This window comes from Salmo trutta, chromosome 4 (genome assembly GCF_901001165.1).
Source record: "Salmo trutta chromosome 4, fSalTru1.1, whole genome shotgun sequence".
Lineage (NCBI taxonomy): Eukaryota > Metazoa > Chordata > Actinopteri > Salmoniformes > Salmonidae > Salmo > Salmo trutta.
In genome coordinates this window covers 50,817,468-50,832,503 of record NC_042960.1, presented here as the reverse complement: position 1 = coordinate 50,832,503, position 15,036 = coordinate 50,817,468, and positions in this window count along the sequence as shown.

The following is a 15,036-nucleotide window of genomic DNA, read 5'->3' as shown; positions in this document are numbered from 1 at the left end:
TCTCCGCTGTGGAACTTTGCAGCTCCTTCAGGGTCATCTTTGGTCTCTTTGTTGCCTCTCTGACTAATGACCTCCTTGCCTGGTCTGTAAATTTTGGTGGGCGGCCCTCTCTTGGCAGGTTTGTTGTGGTGCCATATTCTTTCCATTTTTTAATAATGAATTTAATGGTGCTCCGTGGGATGATCAAAGTTTCTGATATGTTTTTATAACCCAACCCTGATCTGTACTTCTCCACAACTTTGTCCCTGACCTGTTTGGAGAGCTACTTGGTCTTCATGGTGCCGCTTGCTTGGTGGTGCCCCTTGCTTCATAGCAAAGGGGGTGAATACACATGCACGCACCTCTTTTCTGTTTTTTATTTTTAGAATTTTTCGAAACAAGTTATTTTTTTCATTTCACTTCACCAATTTGGACTATTTTGTGTATGTCCATTACATGAAATAAAAATCCATATAAATTACAGGTTGTAATGCAACAAAATAAGAAAAACGACAAGGGGGATGAATACTTTTGCAAGGCACTGTAAGTGTCTTTTCTGAGGCACGGATCAGAAGGATCAGGTTTTAGAGCAGTACTGAGCATTGCGAAAGGACAGGTACTGTAACAGGTGTTTGTAAGTCTTCACAATAACTGAGACGCCCTTTTGTGCCTGTCAACTGTTGTGTATTTGTGTTGACATTTGTTTGTGTGTGCATACAATTCAAACATAATGAAACCCCCTCTCCCTATCCTTGCCCCACTCTTGAGATAATATTGCATCAAGTTTTGATTAATGTAGATAACGGGGGTTTATTCTGCATAGTGACAAAGGAGAACAAAAATTGTTTTGTCACTATTGAGAAAGTATTGGGTGTTTTTTGTGTATTCCGTTTAAATTGCATTGGACATTACAGGCATTGCACTACTATAATTAATTAATTTTTCCTTTTTAGCAGCTATCTTTTGGCCTATTCATATTAAAATGCTGCAAGTCAAAGGTAGTTTTAGGATTATGTTGTAGAAACTCCTATGTTGTGTTGTTTAGGTAGCAGGGTACATGAGCTATGAGTGTTTTCTGTCTTGAGCTATCGATTAGAACAATCCAACCCTACTGTGTTTCAGATATTCTGTGCTCTAGTGGAAGTTTCCTTGTGTATGTTGAGGTACAGGGAATCCTGACAGGTTTATGTCATCACGCCGTTCTGGATCTCTCTTTACATTCTGTGTATCTACGTCACATCTTTATTCTTTTACTCATGCTGTTTTTATATAATTGAAAAACAAAAGGAATTTATGATTGTCTTTTGTACAGCAGATCACAGACTTTAGATGAGTCAATGAGATCATTAGAAGCAAGGCTGTAAAGGTAACCATTGATAGTGCCACCATTGGCCCCAGACCTAATGGTTTCTATGCCAACGGCACTGCATGTTTCCATGTGTGCACATGGCAGAATTCTGGCTCAGTGTCCATTACCAGTCTATTTAGTAAGACCTATCTTTAGAGGTTTTGTCCCTGGGTCTCATTTGCTGATGCAATGCAAAGTTTGTGACAACAGACTTTGTTGCAGCATGTTTTGGGATGAATGCAGAATTCATCTTTATAAATAGAAAACAACATCAGGGCTTGAGACTCCTCAATCAAACCCAAACCGTATATACAGCCATGAAAAGTGCCTAAGACATAGCACGAGTTCTTTTCTCCTTTCTTTGTATTTTAGGTTTTGCTTGTTTGAAGTACTGCAAGCCTCAATGACTTCTAGGCAGGCAACAGAAGTGGTGGGAGAGAGAGGTGTGATGCACAGAGGGGGAGAAGGTATGGAGAGCTCACAGCCCTAACCCGTCTCCAGCCAAATGCACCTTCCACGTGTTTTTCTGAGCACAGGCTTCTCATTGGTGGTTAGCTGGGGACAAGCCAAGAAAATACACAACATAAAACCCTGCAATCAGCAATGACATCATGAAACCAACATATCAAAGCGCTATATATATATATATATATATAGAGAGAGAGAGAGAGAGAGAGAGAGAGAGAGAGAGAGAGAGAGAGAGAGAGAGAGAAACTGTATGTATAGTTCAGATATGGCTCATTAAAACAGAAACACTTCTAGGGAATAATGTCATACATGCTGGTTACAAAAAGCTAACCTTTAAATACGGCTTTGCAATGGTGTTCCAATTCACATCTGTTATCTATATACAGAATACCTACAATGACTTGTTTTAAAGGTGCTGATATGAAATGATGCTGATATATATTCATGCATGGTGCTTTCAAAAGAAAATCATGAGATTCTAGCTCTATTGACCACCATAATGCTGACATGGGTGCATGGCAGAAACTCTTACTACCCTTCTGAAGCTTACCCTCCCCCCTAGCCCCTCCTCCCTAGCCCCTCCTCCCTAGCCCCTCCCCCCTAGCCCCTCCTCCCTCTAATCTATGGAACAGAGAGTAAATAATACTGATGGGTTCTTACCTTTTTACCTATTCGTTTGGATTTTTTATTCCCTATTGTTAACTTCTATTTTGCACGATATTTTATATAACACATTATGTGCCTTGCCTTTAGTTAAGAACAATAATACATGATAAAAATTATGTAAATTCATTTCTCTTTTTAGTATAACCGGTAACGCTGCAAAAAAGACAAAAAACATTGCTGCATGTTTGATAGCTTGTCATTATCCAGTTTAGATGAATACAGTAGTAGATTAAAGTAGTGACAGATTGGATTGTCTTTTCACCCTTTTCCCTTTTGTGGGTATTATAGACTAGTATTATAGACTAGTATTATAGACTAGTATTATAGACTAGTATTATAGACTAGTATTATAGACTAGTATTTGTCTTTCCATCACATGGAACCCTTGCTGCATTTGAATCTTGTTCATTTCTTTGTTTTATTGACTCTCGTGGCTTTCCCCTCTCATTATGTCTTCCAGCTTGGTGTAATACAGTATGTGAAATATGCAATTCTCGTTTCCTCTGCTCAGCATTTGCTGAAGTTGTATCTTGCCCCCTTTTTAAAGCTCTTCTTCAATGATAAAGAATGTGTGGCAAGAATGAGTGAAAATGTGCAATTACTCCAATTCAAGGATGGGCAACTTTTCTCCATGCTAGCAAACACAGCTGATTAAACAAATTGCATTTTAATCTGAAGATCATGATTAATTGATTATTGGAGTCAGAGGACTGGAGTTGCTCATCCCAGCTCCAATTCAACATGTTGATTTTTGCCTATTTGATTTTGTTGATTGACTCTGCAGCTGGAGGTCAGGGCTAGAGAGGGTAGAGAGCTGTGAAGGTTGTGTTGTAGGTGACCAGTGATCAGGCTCCTAGCATGGAACAGAGATTTAAAGCACTGAGCTGGGCTCACATTTCCTCCAGCACCATGGCTACTTCTGCCCCTGCAGACATTATTTTTGCCACCAAATGGCCAGAGCTGAATATGGGGTACATTTGGTCCCCCTATGTTCTTACATTACATCCTACTAATCCCCTATACGCAGAAAGGCAAATCCAAGCACTTTAATAACTGTTCAAACGGGAACATCACAAAATAATTAATCTCTATATTAAGACAAGGGAAATTACTCATTTGGAATTGTTTAAGGATAAAGCTGAAGTTTCAGAGACAAATTCTTTACATGGAATGCTAACTGTGTGCTTACATGGAATGCTAACATAATGTGTCAGTGGTGAGCAGTGCACAGTGCTTCACATCTCTCTTTTTGTGTTTGTGTTTTATGTATGAGAGAAAGAGTTTGTGTTTGTGTTTTATGTATGAGAGAAAGAGTTTGTGTTTGTGTTTTATGTATGAGAGAAAGAGTTTGTGTTTGTGTTTTATGTATGAGAGAAAGAGTTTGTGTTTGTGTTTTATGTATGAGAGAAAGTGTGTGTGTGTGTGTGTGTGTGTGTGTGTGTGTGTGTGTGTGTGTGTGTGTGTGTGTGTGTGTGTGTGTGTGTGTGTGTGTGTGTGTGTGTGTGTGTGTGTGTGTGTGTGTGTGTGTGTAAATGTTTATGTGTGTCTAGGTAGCCTCACCTACCATAGTACTTTGTCGGTTCTCAGATTGCACATACATAAATCACCCAATAGCAAAGAGAGAGAGAGATTATTTGGTGTGTTCAAAAACGCTAATTTAGGAAGACTGAAAATCAAAGGAGAGCGAAAAAAATATGTCTTATTTTAGCACCTCTAGATAGAATTGTCTGAGGGGAGTAGAAATGTGTGACAATAAACTAGTGCTGTGAGATGCAATAATGAAAAAATTCCCCTCCCCAATTGTATACCTTGATCAGTAATCTGATGAATGTTTTTGCATCTCACTGCATTTCCATGGGGTTAGGGGGTCAAATTATTTCACTGCGAATATGCACACTACCTGGATTGGTTTGAAATTAAATAATCAAAATCAGTAAAATAAAGTTTCATAACACTGGCTACAATCGAATGTTAAGCTTTATGTACCACGTGTAGATTATTATTTAGATGGTGAGTAAGTCCGTAGTTTAATTTTGAGGTCTTCCACATTTAGGTCCATTGTGTGGAATCTACAAATCCACTTTATGTTGTTTTGAATATTAGCCCTGTACTTCAGAAGTATCGACTGACCAAGTCAGAATCACGGTATAGAGAATGAAAACAACACAAAATCTCTTCATAGCTGACTTGCTGATTTTTTAAAAATATATGTTTTACTGAAAGATGCCAAGATGCTTCATTAGTTTGTTTCTTTTTTTAATTAGAGGGTAGATGATAATGTATCATTTCTTACTACATAGTGTAATGGGAGTATATTGAACAAGAGAGAATATTGTGTATTTTTTCAGCAGGGTCAGAAAAGGCCATGTAAAAGTTTGTTATGCAGTGTACAGTATTGTTTCTGTAATGGATATTGCAATGCTGGTAGCTATTAAAATTTTGCTGCAAGCAATTGAGAATTTAAGAAAAATTCAGAACAAGAGGTATTGTTTACATGCCCGTCTTAAGATCTTGGTGATGACGGTTTATGTGTCCCGGTTCACAGTCCCAGGTTGAAGTGGAGTGCTGTAGCAAAGGCATTCCATCAAATCCATAAGATCCTCAAGCTAAACAAAATGCTGCGATCATTCAGCAAGCAATTTGATATTTGTTAAACAGGTCATGTGTTGAGGCAAGAGTCTGCTCCTGATCAAAGAACGCCCACGTTATGGGTTGTGTGTGTCCCTGGGGTCTTTCATTCATCCAAAAAGGAAAATACCAACTGATGTGTTAACCATACACAACACCGTACAGTCAGTGGTCTATATGGAGCACAAGGCCCACAATCAAGTCACAATATTCTCCTTCTAGTTTTCAGCACAGAGTCCAGTTACTGCTGAAGTATCTGAGGGCTCCAAAGTGCTAATGTTTGGTAGCGCTGAAGAATTCTGAAGCTTACTGTATGTCGACTTATTAGGCATTTCAAAATACTACATTTGTATGCTTTCAATACAATTAGTGGAAATCGAGGAATAATCCTCTGTAAAGTTCCCCTCTGGTTCTAACTGTACAGTAGCAGCAGACGCTGGAGCCTCATGACATGTCCTGTGAAGATTTGCACTGCTCCACACTCACCTCTCCAGTTCAGTTTACCCTCCAGCCTGGGTCTGACTGGGACACATAGGGACAGGGGTCTGACGCCACCGTAGTCTAGCCAGCACACTGGTCCTACAATAGGTGTTCAGCACACAGTCTTCTTATTTCATTTGCTTTTTGTAACTAAATACAGCTATACAGTATATTGTTATGACACCGACAGAGACTTTGGTTTTTAGAGCAGGGTGCCGCCCCCCCAACACTTTTTAAAGTGGACACAGGTGATGGTTGAACTCTGAAAGACGTTAATATGATTTCAATACTGACACATTTAAAATATCATCTTATTTTATTTCAAAACCCTTGCTAATGTTTTTGTAGTAATTATTGTTATCATTGTGATTATTGTAGGATTGTTACATTTTGGACTCATTATCCTATGTATAAATGCTTACAGTATATCAATGAGAATGAAAAAGACAAAATGTATATAAAAAACTTTTTTTCTGTATTGTATAAGAAAGTACATGTTTATGTTGTGTTTTTAAATTTAGTTGTCTTAAGTTGTGGCCAAGCCACAAAATATAATAATTACTTCTTAAGGCTCTGCTATGGTTGGTGTGAGCTCACCACCGATTGCTGCATGCCTTTTTAAAGAAGGTACCTGTATATGATTTTATCAACCCTGAAACCTGGACAGTAATTTCAGCATCACTTGTTGTCATTTTAAACAGAGACAAAACCTTCAGTAAGCCTCAAGGGGATATGCAAATTCCATTGCCATTTCTTTTTGCTTTTTTTCCACAATTCATCTAACAGTTCTGCATTTCTTTTTTTGAACTGTTGTCGTGCAAGCTTCAAAGAACTCACACACTTTCCTTCTATCTGGACGATTGCACTAGATAAACTGGTATTGACTATTTTGTTTAAGGAAACTTTTAAAGATGTACTTCTCTGGAAATCTTTCTGAAGCTCAACCTTTGATGTATAGGAATGCTGATTGTGTGAGAGAGACGGAGCGAGAAAGTGAGAAAACAGCTGCTTGTAACAAGCTAAGAATATTATTCTCCGTGTATTGCCCCTTTTGTCGTTTATAGTTAGAGAACTCACTGAGTGCACCACTTGAAAGTCCACCCAGGTGGTACATTTTTGGTTTGTGGGATTCAGGCTTGAAAAGTTATTGGTTCAGTCCTAGACAATCAACGTCAGGGCCGACAGTCGTAATAGTTTTGCCGTAGTCCATACAAGGTGTGGTCAGTGTGTTTGTGTGTGTTTTTGGTCAGGAACGGTGTGCAGATGAAGCACAGTCCTCTGGGGGTGCAGGTGTGAGGCCCAACACTGCTCCGAGTGCCTTTCTTCTAGCAGGGAGGCGTTGTTGTGAATGTTACTCTAGTTTTACTCAAGGATGCACTGCTCTGCTCCACCCAGAGACTTGCTACTGATTGATGTGAGGCTGAGGGAGGTGTGTATGCTAGCTCATGCTGCAGCTGCAACAGGTATGGGTCCAGAATGGCAAGAGAAGTCTTTACACATGGTGCACCACAACCTTGAAGAATAGAATATGGAAAAATTTGATTTACTATATTGGCCTTTGATTTTCCTTCATGGTTTTTTAACTGATGTAATTTATCGTTATGCAATTGGTACAGTATATAGATTAGAATTATGTAGTTTATAGTGTTCCGTGCCAGAACTCTGAATTTCCCCTATGCAATTAAGGGCTGGTATACCCTGTCAGGGTAAACACCTGGGAATCTGATACCTATTAATATGAATTCATAAGTTCGTAGTTACTCTTAGCAACAATCACTATCCAGACAGACTCTTAAAATGATTTATTTACCTAAAATTAGAATTGGCACTGGATTAAAATGGTCCCGTTCGAGTTTCAAGATTATTTCTTCAGAGAGATGAAATACTTAGCAGCACACCAGTCAAAAGTGTAGAATGACCAGACTTGTATGTTTGTGAGAGTTTTGGGGGATCAGTAGATGGTGAGCCAAGCCATGTTCAGTTAGATAAAGGTAGTGGTTTTACTTTTATTGTATTTTGTTTTTCCTATTCCCCTGAATGATCAGTTAGTGGTGTTTATTTATGCAAACTGAGGTAAAATCTCAAACGAGAAGGTGAGCGGTAAACAGTCTCCATAATCCTCTTGTTACTGTATGAAGAGACATCAAGCACAGAATGGAGGCCACAACTCTCAGAGAGGTGTCACAATATAGTTTTTGTGGTGAAATGTGCTTCTGTTCACACAGTGTATAAAGCTAACTGTTATGTTTGGTCTCTATATTTTACTTTCAACAAACCAGCAGGTAAAGCAACACTTACATGTGAATACTGAATACCAAAAATGATTTCAACAAGCAGTGCCTGTCATTTTACTGCTAATTATTTTTCATTTATTTTCTGCCATTGCCCTTCTCAAGTTGTGATGTACATAGTGTTTGTACTCTAAGCTGCTGGAGGTCATTCTGACTTTGTGTGGGACTGTGTTTAGTGCCTGAGCCCCACTCTCACATTGGCTTCTGCTCATAGCTTTCCACACAAACTGTCCCAATGAGGTCCTACTGTACTCTACTACAAGGTGAAGGGCACCCACTGGCCAATGGCAATGGCCTTTTGCTATGGAGGTGAAAAGCCATAAAAACCAAGTGCAGTTATGGAGATCTGTTAATGTTATTGATAATCCATATCACAGACTGACATGTCAACACCAAGAAGCCCCACCCACAATAGAGAAAAGAACAAGGCGACATTTTAATGAGGGCTCTTTTTACACAAATCAAATATCTCACTCGATCTTCAACTGCTTAATGCCGCGTTCATGTGCTAGTCAGAACTAGAAAAACTCTGAAATGTCTAACTTGATAACTTGGTTGAATGCGGCACGTGTATAACTACAACCAGTTAGCAAATTGGACATTTCAGAGTTTCCTAGTTCCGACTAGCACGTGAATGCTGCATAAGTCCACTTGGTGCCCCAACCTTTTCTTGACAATTGGTTTATTTTCATATTTTTCTGGGCCTGTACTGTATGTTGATTCATTCTTTAAGCATGCTGTTTTTCTCAGTGTGATGAAGTTGGTTGAAGTTGGAGGAGGGAAGAGATCAAGATGTTTCTCAGAGAGCATTCTAATGCAGTGTTAAATTTTAAGATTTTTTTTCTTCTCATTATTCTTTACAAATATTACCATAGTAGTTATTCATTAATCACTTGCTTGCTGCACAGACATACACACTTCACACCAGGAAAGAGCATGTGGACATTTAGTTCTGACACATCCTGTGGAATAGAGCAGAGAACAGATTCATAGCGCACACGGGTCACTTTGAACTGCTTGTGATTTTATTTTCCTTTTTGAAAACTTTATTACAAAAGTATCAGCAAAGGTCGGGAATAACTTGTCTGTTAATTATTTGAAATGACTCATATAGGAAAACTAAATTTGCCATGTGTTTTTGAACTGGTGTGGGGGAAATGTACAGCTTTACCAATATTTCATTATAACATTGTATTCAGCCATCGCTGTTAGCAAATGCTCATAAATACATTACTGGAAGTGAGTGTGTTTCCCTATGCAAAAAAAGTATACAAAATAATAAACAAGCTATGCTACAACTCAGTGATGTGTCCTTGTTATTTTTATATTTCCATTGTTCATTCAATATAAATTACATTTACAGTACTGTATATGCCTTGTAATTCTGTTTTTCTTTTAAATTCAATTGTGATCTTGACAATTATATCGTCATTAAGGGTAATTGCAATGTTACTCATTTTGACAATGAGGAATGACTAATAAGTTATTAACTTGAAGCAGCAGTCAGTGTTTTCCTTCTCAACTCAGAGATGTCTGTTGAATGTGAAATCTCATTCGTTTAGATTTCTCAATTGAAATCAATATCTATTCTGCTGTAAAACTTGTCCCTGGACCAACAAAAGCATTTGCCTTGGAAGGAATGCACTTTGGAAGCAGTCTTTCCCTGGCTGAAGGTCGGGAGTGGAAGAGGAGCTGTGGGGGGCGTCTGGCTGTGTGGAACTGGAAGATACTGTGATAAGAGTTCTAATAGAAGCCAGTGAACTCCAGGGAGTCAGTGATGTGTCTGTGATCTGTGGCCTTGAGGTTTGGAAGCCCAGATAAGGCCAGGGCCGGTTGGCTGACAGAGCAGACACAACCAAGACCTAAAGAGGAGCTAATTATAGCACCTCTGGCTCCTCATAACCCTCCACCCCCCTGGTCTGCCTCACCCATGCCTCCTGGAACACCTGAACACGGGACATAGAGAGAAAATATTGGCATTTCTTGGATGGTAAATCATGTTGCATTTGAAAATGTAATGATGCATAAAATGGTTACTGCCAAATGCACGTTAGCGTAAGCATACACAGTCTGTACACACAACCAGTCCAAGGAACAATATACTTTTGCATTTGAGGGAAAAGTTTATTAGCCGACCTTTCAGTGTTTTTCTCAGTCAACCACAGACCCTCTGTTAATTTGTCCGAAATAGTTCAAATCTGACTTCTACTTATAATCAATTACTTCTATTAGTCAGTTACCTTTATTTACCTTGCAATTTCCCCTAGTTATTATGACCAATTGCATGAGAAATGTGTGACCATTTATCACCACTACTAAATGTTTAATCTATCTCAAAGTTGTGGCTGTTTGGCAGTTTGATGGTATTACCTTGGCCATAAAATGGTACACTGGCTGCTTTGAAATGGTTCCATGTAAAGTTGTTAGCAGGCGTACAGTTTAGTGAGGGTGGCTAGGTGAAACCCCAGACCATTGCTGTATAATAGACACATTAGCAGTCCTGCAGTCTCGTTGTGTTGTTGTTTTATCTACATAAACTGAAGAGTACAAAGCATTGCCCCATCTCTATCCATGCCATCCCCCCTGTCCTTAGAAAAAGGTACTAACAATAGCATGTAAATCACTGGCAACTTATATAGCACTTATCTCAGGAGTCCAGCAGAGCAGACAAAGTACTTTAATTGCAGGAGAATAAAAAGAAAAGCTGAACAGTTGCGGTTAAGGGTATGTCTTCTGTTAGGCTTGGCTGCAGGATTTGACATACCTGACTCTAATCATTCCTCAAGCCATTACCCTCAATATAGGTTTGTTGGAACCGAGCTTGGAAAAATACAATCTCAGCTTTGGAAAGGAAGTGAAGTTTTATTTCATTTTAATGATTCACAATAAAAAAGACCAGCAACACTTTTGTCTAAGGGTGAGTGCAGAAATTCTTTCATTAAAAGGGGTATCGCATACGTTGCATACACACCACAATCAAATAAACAAGGGAATGTTTGTACAGCACTAACTCACTTTAACGTACACTGAGTCCGATTACTTGAAAGATACTTTGTGAATGTAGAGTGCAATTTAGAACAGGGCCCTTAAGAAATATACGTACAACTTCCCTATGGAAACATAGTGAGTAATGGCTCGAGCAATCCTTCCTCTGCTCTAGCTATCAAGAGCTGGAGACAATAAAATAAAAGAGAACCAGAGGAGAACAGCTCGCACAGAGACAGAAAAGAAGTGTGCCAAGTGTGAGTAGTGTTTTGAAACTAAGCCATTGAATGAATGACTAATGGGGTGACTCCCATAGCGACTGAGCCACGAGCTGTAGCTGTTTCATACTGAAACGGCACCATCCACAGATCCAAAGAAAACAAATGCCTCAAAGACCAAGTCAGTTGTTTTTGCAAAGGCCCAACTGCATATAGATGAGGAGAGAAATAATTAAAGCCTGATTCATGAAAACTATAAAAACGTACAAAGGAACGTTTTAATTACACACTGTGCTGCGTAGGACCTGCTACTAAGACAGTTGCCCCAGCCTGTTCACCAAGAATTTACACATCAGCCTGGTGCTTCAGTCCTGCAATTATTCTTGGCCTCTTAACTGTTATGACTTCAATTATCAATATACTGCAGATTTTACAGAGAAATCCCTGGGTGAACTCACTGCTTCTTTGCTGTTGATCCAATGATTTCTAGCAATGATACAAATTATTTTTCTTGTTAGGGTGAAATATAATTTATTGGTGTCTGTTACTGTACTTGCATCAATGTGATGGGGAATTCGTGCTTTAGAGCAGAGATACATACAGAAAGGGTCCAAATTGAAAACTACAGAGGTTTAGATAGGAGTACATATAGAGATTTTTCCATTCTACATTTTTCCTTTTGTCAAAGGATTTCTTTCTGCTTTTATTAAAAAAGAGATATAATCTTATAGTCTGTTTCTCGGATTGAATCGATCTAACAGAGATGACCCCATATTAAAATGGCAAAACTGCTCCTCTGATTCTGAATGTGAGGGGATGAGTGTGTGGCTCTTCTGGCTCCAGAATAAACAAAGCCAACAAAAGCACCAACTACTGCCAGGAAATATGAAGATGACGCCGCAGTTGAGCGATTTAACTTCAGATGCAGCATAAAATGTGAAATTTCCACACGTTGTAAAAACAGCCACGTTGAATTTCAAAAAGGGGTCTTTTATGCACTTTAAGGAAAATGTGTACGAGCCAACAACCAAATCAATCAAACATACATCAGAAAAACTAAACTAGCCAAAAGTTGGCAACATAGAAGTCCCATTTTGATAGTAACTGGTTGGAGTAAGTGGATGATGGTAGTGTGTAGCCGAGTCACAGTTCTGACTTAAGCTAAATATGCCTAAAAACAGGCAACAAAATGGGACTCTGCAAAGGGGGTAGATACTTCCTACATCCAATATGCATCATGTACAGAAGGTATAGAAGATGGTCCCGCTTTAAATGAAGTGCAGCTTATAAGGGCTTCATAAAGCCTTCATAAACACTACATGTGTTACAAATCATCTATAACCGTATGTTGTTTTTTTATCCAAATTTTTTTATTTCACCTTTATTTAACCAGGTAGGCCAGTTGAGAACAAGTTCTCATTTACAATGACGACCTGGCCAAGATAAAGCAAAGCAGTGCAGCACAAATAACAACACAGGGTTACACATGGAATAAACAAACATACAGTCAATAATACAGTAGAAAAAAAGTCTATATACAGTGTGTGAAAATGAGGTAGGATACCGGAGGTATGGCAATAAATAGGCCATAGTGGCGAAATAATTACAATATAGCAATTAAAGACTGGAGTGATAGATGTGAAGAAGATGAGTGTACAAGTAGAGATACTGGGGTGCAAAGGAGCAAAAATAAATAAAATAGATAACAGTATGGGGATGAGGTAGATTGGATGGGCTAATTACAGATGGGCTATGTACAGGTGCAGTGATCTGTGAGCTGCTCTGACAGCTGGTGCTTAAAACTAGTGAGGGAGATATGCTTTATAAAGGGTTCATAAATGTGGCATAACAGTGTGACATAACCACCAATGTCAAATGTGACATAACCCACTATGTCAAATATAACACAAACCTGTGCTTTACAAAGGGTGGAATAAGCACCGCTTGCTTATACATCATATTAAATTGAGGCTTCAAAAAGCATTTATAACCCTGTCATGTATCTTGATATTTAACCTTTATTTAACTAGGCAAGTCAGTTAAAAACAAATTCTTATTATTGAGGTGGCAGGGTAGCCTAGTGGTATGAGCTTTGGGCTGGGAACCATAAGGTTGCAAGTTCAAATCCCTGAGCTGACAAGGTACAAATCTGTTGTTCTGCCCCTGAACAAGGCAGTTAACCCACTGTTCCTAGGCCGTCATTGAAAATAAGAATTTGTTCTTAACCTTTTAAGGTATAGGGGTCAGTATTTTCGATTTCGGATGAAAAGCGTGCCCAGAGTAAACTGCCTAATACTCGGGCCCAGAGTCAAATATTTGCATATTATTAGTAACTGTTTGAATGATGTCTGTGAGTATAACACAACTCATATGGCAGGCAAAAACCTGAGAAAAATCCAACCAGGAAGTGGGAAATCTGATGCTTGTAGTCTTTTCAAGTCATTGCCTATCTAACACACAGTGACTTAGGGTTCATTTTGCACTTCCTAAGGCTTCCACTGGATGTCAACAGTCTTTAGAACCTTGTTTCATGCTTTTGCAGTGAACAGAGAGCGAACAAGAAGGCCGGGAAGTTGGTGACTCAGAAAATGACATGAGTTCATTGGCGCGCATTCACGTGATGAGGTAGCTGTGTTCCATAACGTTTTTCAAGACATTGGAATCGTCCGGTTGGAATATTATTGAAGTTTTATGTTAAAAAGGCCCTAAAGATTGATGCTATACAACGTTTGACATGTTTCTACGAATGTAAATATAACTTTTTTTGACTTTTCGTCGTGAAATTTTCGGTGCACTTCCTACATTTGGAGTAGCTTACTGAACGTGCAAACAACAAGGAGGTATTTGGACATAAATTATGGACTTTATTGAACAAAACAACATTTATTGTGGACCTGGGATACCTGGAAGTGCCTTCTGAGGAAGATCATCAAAGGTAAGTGAATATTTATAATGCTATTTATGATTTTAGATGACTCCAAAATGGCGGGTATCTGTATTGCCTGATGTATTTTTCTGAGCGCCGTACTCAGATTATTGCAAAGTGTGCTTTCCCCGTGAAGCTTTTTTGAAATCTGTCACAGCGGTTGCATTAAAAAGATGTTTATCTATAATTCTTTGAATAACAGTTTAATATTTTATCAACGTTTATGATGATTATTTTTGTAAATTGTTGTGCTGATTCACCGGCAGTTGTGGAGGCAAAATATTTTCTGAACATCACGCGCCAATGTAAAATAGGGTTTTTGGATATAAATATGAACTTTATCGAACAAAACATACATGTATTGTGCAACATTGAGTCCTAGGAGTGTCATCTGATGAAGATCGTCAAAGGTTAGTGCTTAACCTCTCTGGGGTATGTGGGACGAACTCGTCCCACCTACGTAACAGCTACTGAAATTCCAGTGGCGCGATTTTTGAATCGTTAGAAATACTATTACTTCAATTTCTCAAACATATGACTATTTTACAGCTATTTAAAGACAAGAATCTTGTTAATCTAACCCCACTGTCCGATTTCAAAAAGGCTTTACAACGAAAGCAAAACATTAGATTATGTCAGCAGAGTGCCCAGCCAGAAAAAATCAGACACCCATTTTTCAAGCTAGCATATCATGTCACATAAACCCAAACCACAGCTAAATGCAGCACTAACCTTTGATGATCTTCATCAGATGACACACCTAGGACATTGTGTTATACAATACATGCATGTCTGTTCAATCAAGTTCATATTTATATCAAAAAACAGCTTTTTGCATTAGCATGTGACGTTCAGAAAAAGCATAACCCCCGCAAACTTCCGGGGAATTTACTAACAGTTTGCTAAATTACTCACGATAAACGTTCACAAAAAGCATAACAATTATTTTAAGAATTATAGATACATTACTCCTCTATGCACTCGATATGTCCGATTTTAAAATAGCTTTTCGGATGAAGCACATTTTGCAATAATCTAAGTACATAG